The sequence below is a fragment of the Mus pahari genome, chromosome 11, assembly GCF_900095145.1.
Source record: "Mus pahari chromosome 11, PAHARI_EIJ_v1.1, whole genome shotgun sequence".
NCBI classification, from domain to species: domain Eukaryota; kingdom Metazoa; phylum Chordata; class Mammalia; order Rodentia; family Muridae; genus Mus; species Mus pahari.
The window spans coordinates 25,175,478-25,198,842 of record NC_034600.1 but is presented as its reverse complement, the minus strand read 5'-3'; the positions used below and the strand labels follow the sequence as shown (position 1 = coordinate 25,198,842).

Sequence of the window (23,365 nt, the reverse complement as noted above, 5' to 3'; positions counted from 1 at the left end):
TGTAAAAATCAAATGGCTAGCATGTAACATTAACCTCTTCTCTTTGCATTTTTAAAAGTTATTTCTTCACGTTAAAAAAGCTATAAAAAAAGCATAAAATATATTTAGAAATTAAGAATTTAGAGTTCAAGAAGTATTTAATATATAGCTACTAGTGAAGAAATACACTAAATTCCATGTAAGAATAATCAAACAAAATATTCAACAGCCTCAATTGTATCACTAAACAGGGAAAGAGGAAGTTCATATGCCCATATTCTATAATCAAACTTTCAAGCGGTGTTGACAATGATTATCTATACTAGTGAGCTGTAAATACCCATGCTCACATCCTGACATAGACTGCTATCAGCAGAGCCCATGCTCATCCAAACTGTTCCTGAGACTGCAGAGCCAGCACTGACTCAACGGCCTTTTGTTCTTAAAAAGATAGAATCATTTTAGCAGGCTGGAAAACTGATTCAGTAGTGAAGCACTGATTGCTCTTCTACAGGGCCACGGTTTGATTCCCAGCACCCACAAGGCAGCTCACAACTGGCTGTAACTCCCGTTCCAGGGGGTGCAGTGCCTTGGGCACCTACAGGCTTGTAGTGCACATATATACAAGCAAAACAGTCACATACACAAATTACAAATAAATCTTGTTTAACAAGGAGAAAAACTAATTTTGTCTAAGAAATGAGTTTGAAAATACAGAATAATCTCAGTTTCACATATTAAAACAATAAATACACAAACGATTTTTGTATCTATAAAGACCTTAGCTATAATAGGTTTAAAGCTTTTTTCTTTACTCAATGGCTCTTTGTAAGCTAATTGCCAGCTACATTCTAAGCATTCCCCGCCACTTTAATAGGGGAAGTCATGGTAAGTCATCGCCAGCACGTTTATCTGAATATGCTGTCTGTGAAACGAACCACGGGGGTTATTATGAATGGGCCTTTGATAAGTAGAGGTCTTCATCAACATTTTATACTCTTTAAAGTCCAAATGAGTCACAGAGGTACGACAATCTTAGAACCACTGAAAGTCAAATGTATTGCTTGGATTCCTTCTTACATATATGAAACTAGCCAAGCTCTGGACAAAGTTTCAAGACTACATCAATACTAGAGAAGGCAAGCTACAACACTGATCCCACCCAGGGCTTGCTGAACTCACGAGGCTGCTAAACACCATTCCTAGAACAAGTCCACTTATCCCGAAGCTCTGAAGACAACAGGCACTTAGGAGTAAGTCTTCAGAGACATGACTAAACCTTCTTGATAAAGTCATAGTTTTCTTTAAAACAATCAGGAGGCTCAGAGGGATTAGTCAAGAGAATTAATTCTCTAGGTTTGCTTGGTAACTAAAGGGCTGATCTTATTTAAAGAGTAAGTGTAGTATAGTGTGTGCATGTGTGTGTGTGTGTGTGTGTGTGTGTGTGTGTGTGTGAAAGAGAGAGAGAGAGAGAGAGAGAGAGAGAGAGAGAGAGAGAGAGAATGTATGAATGTGTGCCATGTGACTATTTAATGGCTACATTTCTAAGTGAAACTCTCCCTTTTAAAATTATTTTAAGCTATATGTATGTGTAAGTTTCTGTGCATTGAATGCACTGCCCCTTGGAGCCAGAAGAGGGCACTAGATCCCCTGAAGCTGGAATTACAGGAGACTGTGAGCCTGATGTGGGTGCTGGGAGCTAAACTCAGTTCATCTGCGAGAGAGCAGCAGTACTTCTCACTGACAAGCCATTGCTTTTAACCCCTAAAGGTACTATTTTTATTGTTGAACAATATGTTCTTTAAAAAACAAAAACAGAAAAAGACACAGGACACTAAAGACAGACTGCCACATAGCCTTCAAAAATTCACAAAAGATAATGAGTGACTAGGCATTAACTGCCAGGCTGTTCTATGCCCTCCATGGGAATTAAATCCTTTGCTTCTCACAGGTGGCCAGCAAGAGGCACTAGCACAACCTCTCTCTTCATGACTCTGATGGAACAGCAATGCTTACAGAACCTTCTGAAAGCTACACGACTCTGACGCAGCAGCGTTAAGACTCAGCTCCAAACGTCTTAAGACATTTAACCCTAAGGATCTGCACAGGCAAGAGGAGGAAAGTTTAGCCTCCCTTTAAAGTGGAGGGAAATGCAATTCTGAGTAGTACTGCCCACTCCTCTAAGTCACACTTCCGACTGGCAACAAGTCAGCCAACTGGCAGGGCATTGTATGCCGTGGTTGGTGCTGGCTCTCCAGCAGCTGACCTTTGGTACAGATTCTATGAATGGAGATGTAACTGTGTGGTGATTACTTGATGCCTTTGCTCACTGGGAAGACCCCCTGAAACCCTCACACCAATGAACACTCTGCTTTGTCACCAAGTTTTTCACGGTCCCATATGCAACTGTCTTTCTTACACTTAATGGCTGTTAAACACACAGGTGCATAAAAGAAAAAAAGTGAAACTATCCGTCTTCATTAGTGACCATTCTTTCACCTACATTTTTACATGTTATTGGTCTAGTTGACCATTTAAACTATTTATAGCCCAATAAATGTAGGCACTGTTTATCCCAGAAGGCATCATAAGTCCCATGAAAGCCATGGCGGCTCTACTCATTAAGAGGTAAAAGAAGGTTGGTGCTTCCATTCATCTCCATCCATGGCTCCCTGTTCCACTTCCGGGCCTCAGGAGGGAGAAACAACAGCTGTCCTTTGTGCCAATGCACAGCATTCCTGTGACAGGCACAAGTCTCACACTGGCCGTAGTGAATAGTGAGGAACAGGAAGCAGCTGTAAGACCCCTTTCTCAGTTACAGACTGCTAAAACTTGAAATGCCCCAATCTGAACTGCTTCACGTTACTCTGTAAAAGTAGAACCAAAGAGTGAAAGCGGCCGGGGCAGTTAGTTACAAGGATACATTTCGGGCAGTTACAAGGATACATTTCAGCCTAGTGAAAAAGGAAGACAGTAGGAAAACAGAGCTGCCCACAGCAGTCTGGTCCGCTTGTCTCAGAGGCGGTTAGGACCCAGCTGTTCATGATCACAAAAGCCACAGAGAGGGAGAGTCTGAGTAATTGTCCTTGAACAGGGAGCCTTTTCCTGAAACCTGAGCAAGGGTGGGCGGGTCTCCCCAGGCGATCTTCAGAGCCCTGTCCAGTGCAGTTTCTCATCACAGCCACGCTATGCATAAAAGAGGACTGGAGCGTGGGTGGAGACATACCTCCTTTATTATTCTCACTTCTCCAGATAGGAAGCTGAGCAGTTTAAACGGAGTCACACAATCATTACATACAACAATTTGTGCTTTGAAATAGTATATCCTCTTTACATTTAAATCTCTGTGTGTACGAGCATGCCTCTGTGTGTGTATATACATGTGTGCCTGTGTGTGTGTGTGTGTGTGTGCCTGTGTGTGTGCTTATGCATGTGCCACAACACTTGTGTAGAAGACCCAAGACAACTTCAGGGGGTTGGTCCCCATCTTCCACCCTGACACAGCTCATGTCCACTAGCTGACCTGTACAATGTCCCAAAGGGATGCAGGATTATAGATGTGCACTGCCATGCCTGGCTTTCCATAGATTCTAGGGGCATGAAGTTGGCAAAGTCAGGTTTTCACACTGGCATGGCATGAGCTTTGCCCACTTGCCCACCCCACCTCCATCTAAAACTTTGGGCCTAGACAATTTTAAGTCCACTGATTCTTCAACACTCAGGATGTGATACTTTCAACCACCACACATGGTGGACCTAAAGCTGGAGGTGAATCCTAACGGAGTAGCTAATACTAACACATGAACAGTGCTCCAGCACTCTAGCGACCTCCCTTTCTCCCTTACAAAGAGGGGCTCACTATATTCCCAGCGGGTCTGTTCTTTAAGGTTCTGTTTACAGAGTCAACTCAAGGGATAATTATCCAAGTCTACTTTACTGGGCTTTGCTGGTAAAACAAAGGCTTGGAGAGCTTTCTCCACGTTTTAAGGGCAACTCAGCATAACAAACACAGAGAGCAGTGCCCCAGTTCTGCATCCAAAGCATAAACTGTGGCTCACGGATCAGCCTGGTAGTTATGAGAGTAGCGGAGTCACCGGAGTCCCTTCTCTGCCCGTCTACAACAACCTCGCACTTGTGTTGCTAAGAAGCATTCAAAAACAGAAGTGGGCCAGTCCCTGGAGGGCTGGATGCTGAAACCTGCAGGATTTTCATGAAAAGGCATCAAAGTGTCAAGTGTCAGGGACCTGTCCTCCAAACCCAGCAGGCGGCAGGCTGCCAAAGGCTGTGCTCACTCAAGTGAAATGCTGGGACCAGGAACCTCCACAGGGCTGCCCGCCCTGCCACTCAGGCTCAGCGCTGTGTGACTCAATTCCGAGACCTCGTGGACTCCAGGCCAGATCTGAAAATCATGAACACTTCCTTTTATTCTTAGGGACTGGAAAACTGGCTCAGACATGAAAATGTCAGCATGGAGTATGTCCACCATTCAGTATCTGGATACCACAGAACAGCCTACCCCTGTGCCAGCACTGAGGGAGACTCAATTAAACTGTGGTGTACACATCAGTTTGGGCATCACACGGCGGTTGCTGTCATTTACCCATAGGTGAGATCATGTGCATACACGTGGCCGTGACTCCTTTCCTGATATTTAGTTATAATTTCCTGAGAATAAAATGATTGTAACTCACGTCTCTCTGTCTCCCGCATACAAGACAGCACATGTGGGCAGAGCATTAAACTAAAACATTAATAAAAATATTTAAATTTGTGAACAAGAAACATGAATTAAAAAAAAAAAAAAAAAAAAGGACAACTACGGGAAGAATTCCTCCAGGCTTTCTACAGAGGAGCCAGCAGGGCAGTAGAAACAGGGGATTGTGAGGAGTGGAGAAAATGAGAAGGCTGGAATCGGAGAATGAAGAGAAAAGAAAGGTGTAGGCATGAAGCGTAGGCAGTGGGGGAGGGGTGGGGTTATATTGCATAATTCAAGGGCAACCTTAAAATGGGTGTGTTTCCAAAACACAAGTGTCCACCTGGACCAGCCTCCCTGAACTCCATCCTATGACAATTTTTAGCCTGGGTCAGGGCGGTGAGGGCCAGTGTGCATAGTAATTCTGAGAGCCTTCGTCTAGAGATACTGACATGATATTCTTGCCTCGTTTGTATCCTTGACTATAAATATATAACCGTTTCACAAGTGTAAGCTGTTGTGATTACTGTCCACCACCAGCAATGTGTACATCTCTCCCAACACTCCCACGACTTGTTCCAAACAGATGATTTCAACTGGATGGACAGAAGTTGCGACAGGCTGACAGGTGACTGCTACACACCTAGAGAACAGAGCAAGGCAGACGGGTGGCCACGGTGGGTAACATGGACTGCGAGTGCTCACGGGCTCACAGAGCTGAGTAGCATGGACTGTGAGTGCTCACAGGCTCACAGAGCGCTCTCTCTGTGCTTTCTCGCTCTCTTGGCTTAACATTCCCCCAGCAGGGCAGTCTGCATTCCAAACCTAGACATAAGCTTTAAGTAATAACAAACCAGTGTTCCCTAAAACAGATGCCAAGAGTAAAAGTGGAAATAAAAGACTATTTACCCATTAAAATGAGTTGCGAAAACAAGGCACTTATGGGCACACACACACACACAGGCCAAGGCATAGATTCCACAAGTAGAGATGGTACCTCCAGGACGGTTGCCATGGGAGTCCAGGGCAAATCTATGTAATCTATGAACTGCACTGAAGAGACCCATTCATAGCACTAAGGGTTGCAACCCTGCTCATAGCTCATGCAGTCTGCAGGGTTCCTCCTGGAAGTCTGATCAAGGTCTTTCCCCAGGGAAAGCTCATTCCAGGGGAATTCCACCACTGAGACAGACACACCAGCTCACATTTGGGAAATGCCTTATACTTCATCTTCTGAAAAAAAAGGGGAAAGAAACCAAAGAGGGATGGGGAGGTAGCCCAGTTGGTAAAGTACTTGCCATGCAAACATGAGGACCGGAGTTTGATTCCCAGCACCCACATAGAATGGCCAGGAGTGGATGCCAGCGTGCCTGTAATTCCAAAACTTCTAGGGCCTGTTGGCCAGTCAGTTAGAACTGCGGAGGGCTCCCGGTTCAATGAGAGACTCTGTCTCAGAAATAAAGATGACAATTGATGAGGACACTGAACATCAACCACCCACAGACACACAAAACAAAACAAGAGAAACAGGAACAAAAGGGGAAAAGAAGAAAAGAAACCAAAGGAAAGAAAGAACCCGAGGCGGTGGCTGTGGGGGTTGTTGAGGGAGGGATCACTACCCATGGGCAAGACTGGCTGTAATGGTGAGAAGGGTAGGCGTGTAAAGGTAGGCGTTTGGTTTATGGGGTTAAAGTTTTCATTATCCTTTCATTATTTCATGTGTGTATCCTCCATATGCACACACATATTCATCTGCCCATTAGTCTAAAAGTACCAACTGGGGGACATATTCCCTGCCAAACTCAAAGACATCGAGACAAGACATTTTGCTCTACTCATGAAATGGCTTCTCTCTTAGTGCTCAGACCAACCATCCTCTGATACTCTGTGGCCTTCTGCCCTGTCCTCTCTGAGGACCTCGTGGGGACAGAGATGTGGTGGCTGCTCCTGCAGGGCACTGTCCAGAGGTCAATGCTGTCTTTTCCAGGTATATTTAGATGCTAACTAGCCTACCCAATCCACAACTTCAAGCTTTTCTAAAACGTTGACATCGATAAGCCGGTGATGGATGTGATGTCACACTGGAGTGACTGCAGGCTCTGAGAGAAGCAGCCTTCACACGACCCTGTGGAGGAATCGACCCCTTTGCCCACTTGTTCTTGAGTGCTAGGAAAATGCTTTTACCACTTTCAGAAGCATACGGCTCAGGAAATACATAAGGCAGGGGCTCGGGGTACGGCACAATAGAGAGGGCTTGCCTAGCACACACAAAGCCCTAGGTTTGATCCCCAGCACCACATAAACAATGCATGGCAACACACAACGCCAATCTCAGCACTCTGGAGGTAGAGACAGAAGCATCAGAAGTTCAAGGTCATCCTTGCCTACCAAGAGGACAGAAGACTGCCCTGTGATTCGTGAAACACTGTTGCCAACAAAAATCCTGCCATCATAACAGAAAAAAGGGCCTCTGAACCATTAAACAGTTCATAAAGCCTATGACGGTGCCTTTTATCCATAATGTTCAACAAGTACACTTTATTAATAAATCCTAAAAACCAGTCTCAGCCGTGGAGCCCTTTCGATGGGGTGACTTCATGTAAAGGTACACCATGGGCAAACAAGGCCAAGACGTCACCCTTTAAAAAGACACAATGCAATGAGAACTTACTCGGAAAATCTCCCGGAACAACTGTGCCAGTCTCACCAAGAAGAATATCATGCCACAGAGCCGGGTTTGTTATTTAAAACTTAAAACAACAACACATAACAGAATTGTCACCGGTAAGCCACCGTAATTATAGACTTCCATGGAAAAGTGGATAGGATCATGTGTCCAATTAGAAAAAAATGTAGGAAGCGAGCTACAATTAAAACTATACCCAAGGGGCACATGGAAGCCGCCAGAACTTCTTGGAGAGTCCAACTGTTGTGTGGTAGAACTTTTCCTGGGAAGACACAACATACACATCTCCACACCCCAGGTAAGTAACTCATGAGAGACCGACGTCCAGATACCACCAAAGTCCAACCTGGTGAACCATGAGTTTTACTGGGGTTACATATGGGTTAGGGGTTACTTATAGGAGCAGAAATGATTCCAACAATACACGTGCATCACCAAGGTACACCCTAGCCTGGGTGATAACTCACAAAGCTGGGAAGCTGAATCGTACTGCACAGTCTGAAGGCAGGTCATAGGTTGGGGACTGTCCTTTCTAGGTGCCTCAGCTGGTTTCTGCTTCTTCCAGGAAGTGATTCTGGTCTCACAGTCCTCTACAGCTTTTCCCCTCTGTGCTCTGAAGCTCAGCTCTTGGTCTCAGAAAGACCTCAGCTCATACTGTTTACTCTGCCAGGGAGAGGCCTAGTGAATCTGGTCAGCTTCAGGAACTTCCTGAAGTTATTTTGATTTACCTTCCTGCTTAAGTAACTTCCTGTAGGATGGAATGTCTCAATCTCAGAGGAAACTGTTATTAAACACCAATGTCTTCCCAATTGTGGTGACAACCTCACCCTTAAGTCCCTATCCCTTCATTTAATGGAGGTATAGCATGTCCTCCCACCCCTTCTTCAAGGTTCCCCCATCTTTGTCTTAGTCAACTTCTCCCTGTCAAATGTTCAGCCCCCCCCCCCCCCCCGTCCCATCCCTTCCTGACAGTGTAACAGGAGTCATGAGTAAGAGTGAGGTAAGTATGGGCAGAGTTGCCTAGCAATAACAACAGCATCAACCTCACAGGATGTGGTCATTAAATGGGTAAGCACAGGTCAAGGATCTGCTCTCATCTCTTCAAAGTTTAGCCAAATAACTCTACATATCCAGTATTCACAAACTGCTTCAGGACATATGAACATGTCTCAGTAGTGAGAATGACCACTCTTAGTGCCACAGGATGAGAATTCAGGGACATATCATTCATTCAAGGCTGTGATCTTCTTTTGTAGAGCTCTGGGTTGCTCTAATCCATTCAAAACTTAAGAAATACTTCAAGATTATTGACAGTATAAAATCATCCAGTATTACTTTTAATTGCTTTTTGGAGAAATGAAAATAGGCAGAACTTGGTTTTTAAAATGGGCTTTTATAAAAACCAGCATGCTCATTACTACAAGGTCCACGACCATGAACATCTACCATTGACAGGAGCAGAAACTCTCATTAGCGATTACAAATCAAGTCTGTGAGATGAAATGCTTCCACACTCAGACCGAAAGGAGTTGACAGGTGTGGTTCTGGAACTAAAGTCAGACGCTGAGCCGAACGAACATACAGGTCAAAAACAACAACAACAACAACAACAACAACAACAACAACAAAACGCAAGACAGGAAAGGCACTGGTTGACTGGGGTGGTGAATGTTTAAATCTGCAACAAGCTATGTAGCTCAAAATGCCACCAACACTGACCAACATAGTCAGCCTCAGTGATGGGAAACAGAAAACACAAGAGAAATCTCATTTACCAAGCTGCTCAATGCCACTGCCCCTCCACCACCCCAGAGGCCCTGCAGAGAGGCTCCTCGGGGACAGCCAGAGCCTGAGAGAGGGAAGCAGAGCTGTTTCCAAGTGACAGCCAGGGCAGTTTTGTTTTTATCTCTCCCCTCCGGTATCAGACTTCCATTTCTAATTTTGAAGAAAATATTCACAGTTCAACACTTTAGAAGCCACTGCCCAGAACTAATTAATGCAATGAAATCCTGATTTTTGTGGTCAGTTTTACAATTGGCTGAGGACTGTCTAGGAGATGGTTAGGGCAGGGGAAGAGGGTGGGAGGAAGGCTCAGGGGTGGGCAAGCTTTAGAATTCTGTAACATTTGCATTTTGTATAAAGGAAACCAATACTTTTCTCATTAAAAAAAAAAAGTGCCTGAGATGGTTCATTTCAAGCTGTCTTACTTATTTCTCACAGAAGAAAACGTAATGTAATACAATATAAATAACTGAATCCAGGTGACTCCTGGGGAAGGACGGAGCTCTGCTGAGGCCCAGGACAGTAATTACAGTTTCTGCTCAGAAGCAGGGACCTGCCCTGTGGTTAGCAGTAAAGACCCACTCACACCAAGCCATTGTGTAAGGGAAGTTTGAGCACTGCAATCTTACTTTTTGTGCTCCCCCCCCAAAAAAACCTTCATAAAATTCCTGTGTGCTGGAGCTAGAGAGATGGCTCAGTGGTTAAACACACGGGCTGTCTTTTCAGAGGACCAGGGTTCAACTCCCACCACATACATGGCAGCCCATAACCGTCTGTAACTCCAGTTCCAGGGGCTCAGATAACTATCTCTTCTGGCCTCCACAAGCACCAGGGATGTATGGAACACAGACATATACGCAGGCAAAACATTCATATGTATATAATAAAATAATTAATTAAAAATATTTTGTAAAAAATTAAATATTGCATGGTGCTATTAAAAAAACAGGTGTTTCAAATTTTAATTATAAAATGACATTTAACAATTGAGAAACTAGCCAGGCAGTGGTGGCACATGTCTTTAATCCCAACACTTAGGAGGCAGAGGCCAGCCTGGTCTACAAAGTGAGTTCCAGGACAGCCAGGGCTACACAGAGAAACCCTGTCTCGAAAAAAATAAAAAATAAAAAATTGAGAAACTAGAACAACAAAAACACGAAGAAGTAAAAACAGAAGCAAGCAGGGTTTTCTTATTCTCTGCTCTCTCCTAATTCCCCACAGTGGGGGAGAGCTATGGAGACCTATGAAGTGCTGTCGCTGAAACTGTCGGCTCTGTTCAACTCAAGGTGAAGTTTCGCCTTCAAATGGAGGAGACACAGTAACAGCGAGTATCTTGGTGTCAAAGAGGTAGGCAGGGTGTCCCCTACACCAAGATGAGAGGGCCATGCCCTCCTCTGTGGTCCCAGGAAGGAAGCTGAGTTGGCCCAGTCTTCCATGCTCTCTCTCTAAGCTCTCCTGAGATCAACCCATGGCACAGTAAGAAGCCATCGGTCAGGGTTATGAATACAGTCTGGCCACAGAGCCCCTCCCAGCTGACTGGCCCACACAGTGGCTGAACTCTGAGCTTGGCCTGATCATCTCCATTCTCAAATTCATTAGCAAGCTCCAAATTCTTGAACGAGGTCTAGGATGCATTCCTCATCCAACGGTAATACTAAAACAGTGACAGGAAGCAACTTTTACTTTACTGATTAATAGCTAATGTCTTCGAGGGCTGCAGACGGCTCGCTGGAGCCTCTGAACAATCTGCCCTCAAAGACCATTCTGCTCAACTCGGTTTTTGCTCCAGAGCATTTGTTAAGATGAAATAAGGCTCGTTCAGGCTAGAATGGAACAATTCTTCCTGCCACTGGGACCTGTCCTCGGCTACTACGTCACCTTGACACAGCTCAAACCTCAGCACGTTCTGCGTAACTCAAACCAAGAACGCACCCAGCGAGATGCTGTGGTGGATAGCATCCCTCAGAGAGCCAACTCCAGTCCAGGGAGATGAGGTGACAAAAAGTCTTCTGGTGGGCCAGGTGTGATGGCATACGTGTGCTATCCCAATAGTAGAACAACTAAGGCAGAAACATCATGAATTCAAATCCAGCCTGGGCTCTTTGGTACGACTCTAGCTTAAGAAGCACCACATAGTCTTGGCTGAGGCAGACAATACCCACATCCCTCCTAATTCTGTGTTTCTGGCATCATATTACAAAGCAGGTTCCTCAGGGCCTGGTGGGCCTCAATGTGTCTTGGGAACTCTGGGGGCATAAGGGACCTGATGACAAACCAATCAATGGTGCCACATTATCTGTGTCCTGTATTAGGGTTTCACATGAGATCAAGAGCCTGTCATAAGTAAACAGACATCCTGAGGAGCCCCACTCATGGCGGAACTAACTCCAAAGGAAAGTTTCAAGGGAGAAAGAACTAAACGCGTGGCTTCATTTTAATGAGTATGCTCCTTAAAAAAGCTAAAAGAAAGAAACCAGCACTAAAGCCAAATGTTGAAGCTCAAGAGTTCTCATGATGATGTCTGCCCAAGAGAAAAGAAAAGGGCAAAGAACTCGGAGTTCAGAGATACTCAAAGGCTGAACAGGAATGCCAAGACCAGAAGTTCAAGACCAGCCTTGGCAACATGCACAGGGAAAGTAAACCCCAAGGAAAAAGGATTTGCAGATCCCTGAAGATCTCCCTGTGCAGATCCCTGAAGATCTCCCTGTGCAGATCCCTGAAGATCTCCCTGCCCGCACAGTGCCAGTTCGGGAGAGAGTGGCGGTGGACTTTTAACCTCCTAAGTTCCTAAATCTTTCTGGGTGGACCGGTACACACCTGCAATCTCACCTCTGAGGAGCCTGAGGTGACGGAAAGCCTCAGGCCAGCTTCAAGTACATAGAGAGCCAGTCTCAAGAATAATAAACAAGAAGAAGGAGAGGTGGCTCAGTGGTTAAAGGCTTCCACTCCCGGTACCCACACGGCAGTTCACAACCATCCATAGCATAGCTCCAATTCCAGGGGATCCAACACTCTCTTTTGATGTCTGTGGGCATCAGACATATGTATGGTAGCATTCCGTGCACATAAAATGATTTTTTGAAAGAATTAAAAATAAACAAATAAAGTTCCAAACCTTTACCCGAAAGATGGAATGTGGAAAAACTCATGAAGTTCTCAAAATTACCAACACACATAAAAATAAAAACTGGGGCTTTTACCACTTGAATTCCTCTCCGCTAAGCACCTTCCACGGCTTTCTGTTCCCATGGCTAAGAAACCCTCCACGTTCTTTGGTGCGAGTGTTCACTTACCCTGGAAGTTTGTCTCTTTAAGGTCAGTGGGAGGCAGGCAGATGGGCCGGCCACTCTGCGGTAGGAGGAAGATCTGGATGTAATTTGCAGAAGGAGAAGCCAATGGCCCCGGGCACAGGGGGAATTCAGCAAGTCACCAAAAACTATGTTCATTGTGGTTTGGCATTCCACAAAGAACCTTTTCTTTGACTTTTCAATTTTTATCATTCTAGGCTCATACTGGAGCCAGATGATTTTACCGGCTTGTTCCAGATAATCTGCTTAACTCTTTACAGTCAAGAGTGTCCAGTAGCCCAGATCGAAATATCCTTGTGGTACAACAGTTTTGCGTGGATCAGGTTTCTACACTGAACCGTGGCTGTTTGGTGGCTTCTCTATGCTTTAGCCACCCAACTGCCTTCTTTATGCCATCCTCTGAAGAGAGCACGTGCTGTTTTCCACAAGGAGAACTTCTCTGATTTTATCCTTCCCCTTCTCCCCTCAACCTGCAAACCCAGTACTACCACACAAGGCAGGATTCACCACGGAGCTCAGCATTTAACATCAATGGCTGCAAACAAAGGACTGACTATTCTTCTGATCTCGTGATCTATGAATACTAACCTGAGTGGTTAATAAATCTGGAACACTGCAGAAGACCATTTTGGTCACCCTCCAAGCAGACTTACTTAAGTGACCTAATTTTTATGTTCCACTTTGAAGATCTCCTCGACAGAAATTCCACAATTTCCACAAGTTGCTTAACTCGTGGTTTCTTTTCTTCCCTGTTTCAGCTTCTTTTTAAAGTGAAATGAGAAAGAGATTTCCAGATAGAGTTGGCTGGAATGGTGTCAGAAGCCACGCACCTGGAAGTCCCCTGGAAGACACTTGCCAGAGAAACGGGGCATCGCCTTAACCCCGGCTCTCTTGCTAGACAGCCAGGAGGTAGCCTATGCCCTCAATGGCAGGTTCACAGAAGGTGTCTGGCTTCCCAAGAGCACACATGCTGCTGGCTCCAAGACAGGTCTGCAGGGTATCTGCATGGAAAATCCAAGTTCACAAACTCAGTGACACCACAGTTGCTGGGGAACAAGTGGCGAGTGTGCAATAAAGAAGTGTGTGCTGGTCACTAGAGACGATCTTCTCTGGGTCTTCCAAATTTCTCAAATAAAGAAAGAAATCTGGGGGTTTTATATCCTTTTCTGCTTTAACAGTTCCTGTTCCCTAAGAGGTATTATATTGCATTTTCTGACATTCTTTTAAAAAAGAACTTCCCACCATGCTACAATCCCATGTAACCAGTCTTTCAGACTCTGCCCTCGGCTTTCTGGAATTCTTCAATGAAACTCGAAAGCCATGTTTACCTGACCCCCAAATGCTACCCCAATGAAATCTCTGTTTTTAGTTCTTTGAACTCTTCTCCCCCTCTTTCCTTGTCATGCCCTCTGGGAAGGAGAGACAAGTACAGGGGTTGGCTGGACCTCAACTGGCAAATACCAGCAGAACTGAGTTTGAACAGTTTCTCAGAACTTGGACGGACTCACAAAGGTACTAATTATGCTCCCTTCTCTGGCACGGCTGCTGTGTTTCACCTGCAGAAAGAATCAATTAAAGATAGGACACGCCAGCACATTGATTTTATTTCTCTCTCACAAGCAAAACCAAGATGTCAATCACAAGAAGAATAAGAAAAAACGGATCTCCTGAGTGTTTGTTTATTTATTTATGTATGTATTTATTTATTTATTTAAGATAGAGCAGAAAGAACCATAACCTTAGGCTGCAGAGATAGCACACTGGATAAAGTACTTGGCCCATAAGCATGAGGGACAGCGTTCAGATCCCTAGTACACACAGAAAGCTGGATGGGGCTTCCTCACACACAGAGATAGAAATATACTAGGGGTGGAGGTGTGTTCTAAGAAGCAAGGAGAAGCGAGGCTGGTTTTCTGCCAAGAGTCTGAGAGAGGCTGGCTTAGGGTTTTGCTGCCTGGGATTCTTGAGGAAGTTTAGTTGATAATTTCCTTTCCTTGCCAGAGTGAATATTCTGTTGTGGGGAGTTTTAATTTGTTTTTCAGTTTCACTTAAAATGGTTGAATTGAACTGTGTTTAGGAAGGTCTGAGAGGAAGGAGTTGTGCAATGAGCATAGTTTTTTAAAAAAAAAAAAATCCCTTTTAGGCATGTAAAAATAGCTTAGTCTGGAACCCCACTACACCTACGGCTGAACCTGATAACCAGAACCTAGTGACATTGTGCACTCAGGTTAACCAGACACAGTCTTAGAACCCCACTGGACAGTATATAAGCTGAGACCAAGAGCATCGCTCTGCTCTGCACATCTGGAAAGACACCACCTTGACCCACCCTGCAGCTGGACAGTCTCCCCCAGGATCCTGACTCGTGAGCCAGAGACTGACTTCTCTTACAGACTGGATTTGATCTTCAGCTAAGCTATGCCACATGGGTGCGCAGCTTTGGGGAGATGGGCTTAGGATCGTAGTTAGGGATTTAGAGTGTGAACCTTGTGTGCTGACCCTCACCATAATAAAATATAACCTTTCTTATACCGTCGTCTGTATCTACCTTCTTGATCCAGACAAGGTGTGAATGGGAGCCGGGGACAGAGAGACAAACACTCCAGTCTTATCTCCGTATCTCAAAAGGGCTTCTGACTGGGGACATGTGCTTGCCTCTGGCAAAAGATCAAGGAGAGAAACACAAATGTGTACTTCTGGAAGTGTCTGCCTAGAATCTGAAAGTGTCTCCAATTCCACTCCTCTCTATCTGAAAGTCTGGGTGCCCAGCAGCAGGCTTGCTCCCCAAAACCTGTCTCGTCATGTGTGATCTACCAACACATGTGTGCACGTGGGGGAGAGTGGCTCATGCCCCCAGCCCCACTGCCTGCTCCTAGAAGCTATAAGGGGGAGGGGACACATATTCATGGAGAAGATACTTCTGAGAAAGTATATTCTTACGTTTTTCAAATCTCATATAATTTCTTCCACCTTTTGGAATCTGATTCTGCAAAAGAGACAGATGAAAACTGTCTTCCACCAAAGCAAGACGCCCTTCCTCCCGTGGCCTAGAAAGTGAGGCAAGTGTGGTAGTTTTGCTGTTTGCCATAGCTTTGTCCTTTTCCTGCGGTACGGTCTCTGGCTATGGTCAGGAACAACCAGAAAGATGCACCTACTGTAGTGCTCACTCCCAAATCCTAACTCTGTGTTGACAGAGGGCCCGACTGCCTGATCAGAGCCAAGAAAGCTGTGCTTTGAAAATCCATTTCCCGAGAAAACCTTTCCATTATGCTCCAGCCCAGTCCTTTATATAAAGCCTATAAGGGGATCTTTAGAAGGAAAACAAAATGAGTTCCTGGAGCTTCCTCATCCTCGAAAATCAGAAGCTAAAGGCTGGGAGATGGCTACGGTGGAGGGAGTCATGGCTTAGCAGTAACATGAAGTACGTACATCAACAAATTCAGCCTAGATTCTTCTTAGCCCGGAGCTACTTTTATAAGCAGGGCCCAGGATTAAAATAAGGGAATTATTTTGTTCTACTCAAGGCCTTCTTGGCGATTAAGTCGTGACTTTTAGAAGTAATGGTGGTACACGCCTTTAATCTCATCACTTGGGAGTCAGAAGGAAGTGGATCTCTGAGTTCAAACAAAGCCAGCCCTTCTTGAAAAACCCTATCTCGAAACACAAAAAGACAACCAATTCAAAACAGTAGGGACTTTTAAAATGTTGTTTTCATTGTGTGTTCATGGCCACATGATGGAAAGGACCTTTGCCACCGTACACCACCAGAGGTCAGAGCACAACTCTGTGGAGTTGGTTCTCTTCCCCCATCTCTATGTGTGTTCGAAAGACTGAACTCAGGTTGTTGGGTCACACAGAAACGCCATTTGCTGGGCAAAGGGTAATGATCTGTAAACAGGGCTTTGCTTCTAGATGATAAATAAGTCTTTAATCTTAGTCTAGGATGAAATCATCCTCTCTCAGTGCTATTTGTAAATATATTTCTAAATGATACTTCTAAACTCCAAACTTCAAATATCAGTTGGGGAGAAGGGTTTCTGGTTTTCACAAATTCTCGATTAAAACGAAAAGAAGAGAAGTCTCCTGCGGCTTTTGTCCAGTTCCCCATAGAAGGTACTGGAGAAAGAAAGTCAGCTACAAGGTAACTTCTCAAGGGGAACCAAGGGGACCAAACACCAGCTTCGCTGGGAAGTATATCCTACCCATGATCAAGTGAAGGATGAGCCCTCGGCCTTCCTCTCTCTGTTACAGGAAACGCAGACAGATGCATCTGGCCAAGTGATACAGAGGGACATAAGGCACGTGGCTCTACTACAGTTCAGTTGGTAGAGCACTTGCTTAGCATGGATGAAGTCTGGGTTTCAACTGCTAGTATCATATAATCGGCCATGGCAAATACCTACAGTCCTAGCATTTGGGAGGTAGAGACAGGATGATCAGAAGTTCAAGGTCACCCCTGCAATGTAGTAAGCTTAAGGCCACGAGATACATGAGAATTCCCCCTCCCCACCCACCCAAAAAAGGAAAAGAAAAAGTGTTTGAGGTCAGCAAACTGGATTAGTGGGTAAAGGTGCTTGCCACGAAACTTAACAACTTGAGTTGGCTTTCCAGGACTCATGTGGTGCAAAGAGAACTCCTACAAGTTGTCCTCTTATCTCCATATGCTTGGCATGATACGTGCATCTACACATAGACAGACACACACACACACACAGATACACAATTTTAACCGGTCGAAGTCCTTGATTCTGCTGGGGATGTGCATATTTATATATCTTGAGATGATGATTCAAAGGGCTTACTCTAGAGAGGCTGTAGGGTACCCTGACCTTCAGAAGACTCGGGGTCAGCAGGAGCCATAGGACCAGCTGCTTCCAGTCTTTGAGGGGTGGAATGACCTTGAAAGTTTAAACTGGAGTATGTGGAGCAAATAGGAAACAGATGATGAGCAAGGCCCAAAAGCTGCTGATCTTCCTGGAAACTATGGCTCAGGAAGCTACAGTGTGTGTGTGTGTGTGTGTGTGTGTGTGTGTGTGTGTGTGTGTGTGTGTAGCAGGAGAGACTGTGTTCATTTGGAACATCACTCAGCATCCCAAGAGTTCAGGGGGACAGAACCTTCCATGTTGTAAAACTTCAAGGCCACTGAAAACCATCGTAGCATTAATCACCATACCAAGGCCTTCCCTGCCTTCCTCGTCACCATCACTGAGCACTGACTGAGCGCCCTTACTAGGTACCAGGCACGGCACTAAGCACCTACAGCATTCTTTCTGTGGACCATGCACAGAAGTATTACAAGCAGGGCTATTTTATAGGTGTAGGCACTGTGGGCTGGAGAGTAGCTTGGCCAAAGGCATACAGCCAAGAAACAGTATAGCTCACTCTCATGCTCAGACCTGGTGGTCTGAGGCCATGGAACCTCAGGGCTTAACGAGGAAGGAGAAATAAAGCCATGTTTTACCTTTTAAACAGATTTGGGACTGGGGAACAGCACCAGTCCTGTAGTTCAGATTCTTGGGTTTAAGCAACAAAATTTTCACTTTGATGTGTGAATATAATCACATAACCCTGCTTAGCTCAGCACCCAGGTCCCACACTCCTCACACTCTCTTCCCTTGGGCAGGCTATTTTTGTCTTGTCTAACATAGGGGCAGTCACTGGGCCACCTCACGGGGCAGCTCTAACATGTGATTTCACAGTGACATAGCAGTCTACACACACTGACAATGGCTGCCGCTTGATGCTATCCCACCAGACTTCCGAGCTCTCTTCCGAGCCATTGGAGGGCTGTCATCCAGAAGCACACAGACACAGTGAGGAATGCCCAGGCGGAGGAGGACGTGGTCACACACAGCTCACACCTCACAGACTTGTCCCTTCCTCTGCCCTTTGTTGCAGTTGTCAGTAAGTCTCACCAACTCACAGCTGTGTCTGTGATGATGTGAGTGACCATGAGACATGGCGCGAGTGTCCTACTGGTGCTGCTGGGGAAGGCTGGAACAAAACCCTATTGCATTTGGCCACACGGCATTAGCATCAGAAACTTTGATGTTTCATGGGGTGATCTCCCCTACTAATCAACTCAGGGTCTTCTGCTTATACACCTGGCATACATGGTACTTCCTAAAGAAGGCTCTGGAAAAGGGCATCTCAATACAACAAGAGCAAGAACGCTCTTTCTACATACTAACACTTAGAATATTCTTTTAAATTCTTTTTTTTTTTTTTTTTTTTTTTTGCTGCCTAATGGGGACCGAATGGCTTTTAAACTCAATAAGGTCATTTCTATGTGGTGGGAAGAAAGCCACCAGCTGTCACTTCAGTAACAAGCAACGCTGGATGATCTCAACCACTCCATTCAACCTTGACCTCCCTTATTAGCAATCAAAGGATCTCTAATAGTCATCTAAAGTTCTTGACATAGGAATTTTAAGAAGCACATATAAAACAAGACCAGTCTGAAAACCTTAAACTTTGTGAGCAATATACCAAATTAAAATAAATGGCCTTCTTCATGGTCAGTTAAAGTCGTTCACAAAGTCTTGCTTTCTTTCTTCTGCTGGCATGGTAATCCTTGTTGGCAAGGAAGTCAATCAAATCCTTCTTAGTAAGTAGGTCAAACGATGCCAGCAAGCCTTTGGGAAATAATTCCATCAGCTTAAAGGGCCTGTAGGCCAAGAAGAAATGAAACAGAAAAAGAGCCAACAGAGAAATACCTCTAAATATTTACTTCTGTGTGTCACTCATCCCTACTACGAAATGAGAGCCCACAGGTAAGCCACTGCAGGAGACTGTGGGTATTTACCTCCACAACTGCTCTGGAGCCTTCGGGGATTTCACTAATTCCTCTGACAGCTGTTTGTCAAGGGCATGGTCACAGTCATCCCCAGCTGAGGAGGAACCACATTATCCCAGTGCCACTGGGCAATACAGTGCCTCTCATCTTGTTCACACTCTAAAACTGTGCTGCTTCCAGCATCCAGAGAGCCAACGAGTGCTGGAAGAAGGTCTCTGACATTGCATCACAGGGGCCGGGACGGAACCCATTAACTTCCTCCCAGGTGTGACCTCCGCACACGCCTTGGCACCTCGCGTTTGCCCCGGTGCTTCTAGAATCTCAGGAGGAACTGCAAAGGCAAACCCCAGTTCCAAGGGGGCCAGAAAACAGACACCTCACTACGTTCCCGCTCACGTGACGCCCTCAGAAGTGAGCTACGTGGCTCCGCTCACGTGATGCCCTCAGAAGTGAGCTACGTGGCTCCGGGCTAGATCTGCCCTTCTGACCAGAGTTCCTCTGGCAACATGACTAACATAACATCCTTGTGTCTGTCCCACACTAACAAATTTTAGCAAAGGATTCTCGTCTCGATCAGTGTAAGCACAAAAGTCAAAGGGAGAAAAGTTTGAGTCCCAACCCAGCCACACACGCGTTAGTAACCCTGGGCAGGTACCGCTGTTCTGTGCTCACGTGACCTTTCTTCTCCAGGCTCAGCCATCTCCTGCCTTTTCTCCTGAGGATGGAGTTGTTCCAGAGATGGAGGCTGCAGAGATCTGAGGTACCATTGGTGATATCCTAGTACAGGGAAGAGCTGTGGAGCCAGGTGGATGGGACTAATAAAACGTCTGTAGCTGCTACAGCCTCAGAGCTCTCAACTCTCAGGTGAGGATGAAATACTAACCCAGTCTGTATGTGCCACCAAATGGCAAGAAAGCACTTAAAAGAACGCCGGCACTATTAACAAATGGTGCCTTCACGTCATCCTGACTCACCCCATCTTCCTGCTTCATCAAGCATCTTTTATTCCTTGGCGTTCACCTTTGGAGGGTGGGGTGGATACATGTGGTTACATATCTCACTTATTCCTGTCAGCCACATATGGAAGACCTTATCTTTTTGATGTAATTGCTAGGGAAGGTCAGTGGTTGTTAGGTGGCCGCCAGGATTCAAAGTCAGTCTGAGCGACTCAGATATGGCTTTCCACCACACCCAGCTCCTAGTTAGAAATCGGGGGAATTTAAAGCTTCATTACAAAGTTAGAAAGTCACATATAGGGATATGGATCCAAATCAGACATGGACTCAATCAATCATGGCTCAGCTCAGATGCTACCCAACTCTTGACGTCTTTGCCCTGCCTCGTCCCAACCTGGCATGAACAGATGGGCAGGCTCCTCTCCATCCCCAGCCCTGCAGACTCTGAGCAGCTCTGGCCTATTTCCACCAACACACCATGTGCTGTGCCCCCAGCAGGACACACAAAACTGTGAACACAACTGCCTCATGATAGCTGCGGGCAGAGCCTTCCTGGTATTCCTAGGACTGGCTCATCGTGCGATCACCACAAGTTAAAGGGGCCCAGAATGCCATCAGGATGCTGAAGTGTGTGGCTTCAAAATATGATCTACAGCATAGGCAAGACCACAGCTTAGGAAAAGTACTTCATTACTGGGTGTCATTAGAAAGCTATTTAACTGGAATATACTGGCATCACTGTGAAACAGCTTGTCATATCCGCTACGATGTGCTCTTGTGTCATCATGCAAATGCTCACCCTTTCACAAACAGTGTGTGACTTCATTACAGCTCCTGGCTCATTCTGACTCGGTCTGTGTCTTCTTTGTCCTCCCCTAGTCCAGAAAGGCCCATCCAGTAACCAGAAGAAGAAGTGTGTGGGGGGGGGGCAGGAGGCAATACCTTCAAGTTATGTCGCAATGAAAGTGACATTTGGATCTTTGCGTTTCCTGTTTGATAAGCACTCTAACCGAGTCTGGAAGCAGTGGCATCAAACACACTGGCACATTTAGCCTTAGCAAAATTATGCAGAGCAACATAAAATCCTGCTAGCTCGAAGAGACTTTGTGCAAGTGGATGATACAGGTTCTGCCTATGTAGCTACAGGCGAGACAGTTCCGACGAGCAAGAGCCTCTGATTCTATTTAGCCACCATTGACCCTCTACATCTGATAAAATCAAGCTGCACCCATTGCCAACCTTGGGACACTTGTAGAGGAAAGCTGAGGGTTATTTTTTGTGAAATCTCATCCGAGGCCTCTGCCTATGCAAAAAATAAATAAATAAATAAATAAAAATAACCCTCAGGAAATGAAGCATCCATGAAAATGGTACATTAGTTTAGAAGAGAAAGACACAGATCACCCCTGAGACCAATCTGTCTGTTCCCATGAGCAAACACCAAATAAGATCGAAAGAACACCGGGGGAGCAGCTGACCTCAAATGCCCCAACATTTTTCCCTCTGCAGCTTTTGAAACCAGTTACAGTTTCGTTATCTTTATTAGGACATTTTCCTCATCAAACTAATGAGTCACCAAACTGAAGGCTTCCTAAGATGTTTACATTTGGGAATAAACTGTCTATTAAGGTCCTAGAAGAGACACAACCACAGTTCGTCATTGCCTTTTCATAAAACCATCTGCCAAGGGAAGGCAAGGCAGTGTGGCTGGGGTAGAAACGGGGTGACAAAGGAAAAGTCTACGTAGTCATGGACCCTGAGGTCAGGCAAAGCAAATATTCGCAATCCTGTCTGCACCACGTCCCCAACATCGCCACTGCTGCCTGCCTGGTCTTTCAGAGGAATGGTTTTTCTGGTGATTATTAAACAAGATGTGCCTTTGAAATAATTAAGCTTATTAAAACCAAGTATTGAGCAAGATAAGAAGCCAACGCGGAAGTCTTGCATCCGGGGGCAGGGAGTGAAAAGGAAAGTGGTCCGTTGAGGCAGAACAGGCCGAACGGTTAAGTTAGAAGGCAGCATGCAGTCATTGCATCTTCCGACAGTTCTGTTGGGCACACACAACTGGCATGAAGTATGGCTGGTGGGTCAAGAGCTGACTCCTAAGTGAACCCAAGGCCGAGAGCCCAAGCAAGACAGCTGTGAGGGGCACACCAGCACAGCATCTGGAAAGTATCTGAGAAGACGTGCTTCCCTTCAGACCACTGCCTTCGGCTGATCTTTTCCCAGTGGTCAAGCGGCCTTAGTATTAAATTAGCCAGGAATACAGTATTCTCTTCAACGAGCAACACCGACCTGCAGCTATAGAGGCCAAAGGAAGGAAGAGTCTAGTCGCGGCGAGGCATCCTGTTGCTTCAGCTCAAGTAGAGCAGACAGGACCTCCCTCAGAGACACAGAAGGGGGAAGCTCTGCAGATCCACACACACAGCTGCCGAGGAATCTCTCCCTCATGAAGACACACTGGGCATGCCACAAGTCAGTGCCAACCCAGGCTGGCCTCTTGTGTGATGTCTGCGGCTTAGCATAAACCGCTTCAGGTCTCCCCCACCTCACGGGGGAAGCAGAAGATCCCCAATGGTGTACTCAGGAGCTCTTTCTAAGCACCGCCTGCTTTCTTCACTTGACTTTAACTTGCAAGGAGTTCAAACGTTAGAATGCTGCACCGAGTGCCACGTGCCATTCATCACTACTGAAAATAAAATGGTCCCAGTACTTGGGTGGCTGAGCCGGGAGGATCTTGAGTTCAAAGCAGGACTGGGCTATATAATGAGACCAGGAGAGAAAGAGGGGAAGGGAAGGAAGGAAGAGAGGAAGGGGAGGAGGGTAGAAGAACAGACATCAGGTACTTTCACACCTGCTTTTGATAATCTACAGATAATCTCAGCTGCTGCAGGTGGCCTGTTGAGGTTGGGTCCTTGCTGTGTATTGTAATGCTAAATGCTGGCCCCAAGGTCTGGGTGCCACAGGGACCAGGAGGTCCTCCTGTACACCAATGATGCTATGTAACCTTGCTCCTTAATTTAAAATGGTAAGTTGAATAAAGATGCCTACAGCCTGCAGCTGGGCAGAAAAGCGGTTTCTGGGCTTGGAGTCTGAGACACTGACCATGCGGAGGAGAGAGAGAGAGAGAGAAGGGAGGGAGGAGGAGGAGGAGGAGGAGGAGGA

General features: G+C 45.7%; 1 protein-coding gene across 1 annotated transcript in view; it reads right to left on the bottom strand.

The window, feature by feature from the left end:
* Positions 1–23,365, bottom strand: part of Lhfpl2 (LHFPL tetraspan subfamily member 2) — a 140,497-nt gene that overhangs the window by 79,054 nt on the left and 38,078 nt on the right. The gene's annotated exons all lie outside the window — the stretch shown is intronic.